The sequence below is a fragment of the Sinocyclocheilus anshuiensis genome, unplaced genomic scaffold (assembly GCF_001515605.1).
Source record: "Sinocyclocheilus anshuiensis isolate Anshui unplaced genomic scaffold, SAMN03320099.WGS_v1.1 scaffold2630, whole genome shotgun sequence".
Classification (NCBI taxonomy): Eukaryota; Metazoa; Chordata; class Actinopteri; order Cypriniformes; family Cyprinidae; genus Sinocyclocheilus; species Sinocyclocheilus anshuiensis.
This window is the reverse complement of record NW_015537938.1, coordinates 630,824-631,543: the sequence shown is the minus strand read 5'-3', so window position 1 is coordinate 631,543 and position 720 is coordinate 630,824. Positions and strand designations below refer to the sequence as shown.

General features: G+C 32.5%; 1 protein-coding gene across 1 annotated transcript in view; it reads left to right on the top strand.

The window, feature by feature from the left end:
* The window catches only part of LOC107660930 (SAGA-associated factor 29), an 18,297-nt gene that overhangs the window by 1,271 nt on the left and 16,306 nt on the right, over nt 1-720 (top strand). The window lies entirely within an intron of this gene.

The following is a 720-nucleotide window of genomic DNA, read 5'->3' as shown; positions in this document are numbered from 1 at the left end:
AGAATAATTTGTTGCTTTTGTATTTGTAGAACATAAAGATGACCAAATAAATTGTGAATAATTTGTGTTCATTTAACAGCTGTGGTGGTGGTTATATATCTTGCACTACCCTTCCATCTATGGAGGACGAAACCTGCAAAAACAATAAATAAATAAATACACAAATAAATAAATAAATGTGTGCATAAATACACGTATTCTTGTTTAAATACATAAATAAATAATTATATGTAGTTCCACATTTTTTTCCCCCTCTGCACAACATGCTAATGAGAGGGTGTCAATTATGCAAGAGTAGGCGGATCGTGTGTGACGCGCTTGAGCGTTCACCTGCGCATGCATATTAACTTCATCAGTCAAGGTGACTGATTATTATCTTACACTTTTTCATAGGGTTAGTTTTGTAGTTATAATCATGAGAGAGCTAAATCATAAAAGATTTTAAGTGGCCAATGTTAAAATCTTTAATCTTTAATGTTTTAAATCTTTAAAATCATTAATATTAATGCTTACATAGCTCTTAATTGCAATACTGAACTGTTATTTGCTTAATAAACATACTTTTGTCGCCTGTATTTTCTGTTCTGATAACTAATGGGAAAAAACTGTCTGTTCCTCGATTAAACCACTTCATACCAGTCATCTCACGATGACCATGGGATACTGATATTACAGTTGTCTCTAGCTGGAGACTCAATCGGGTTACAAAAAATGACGTCA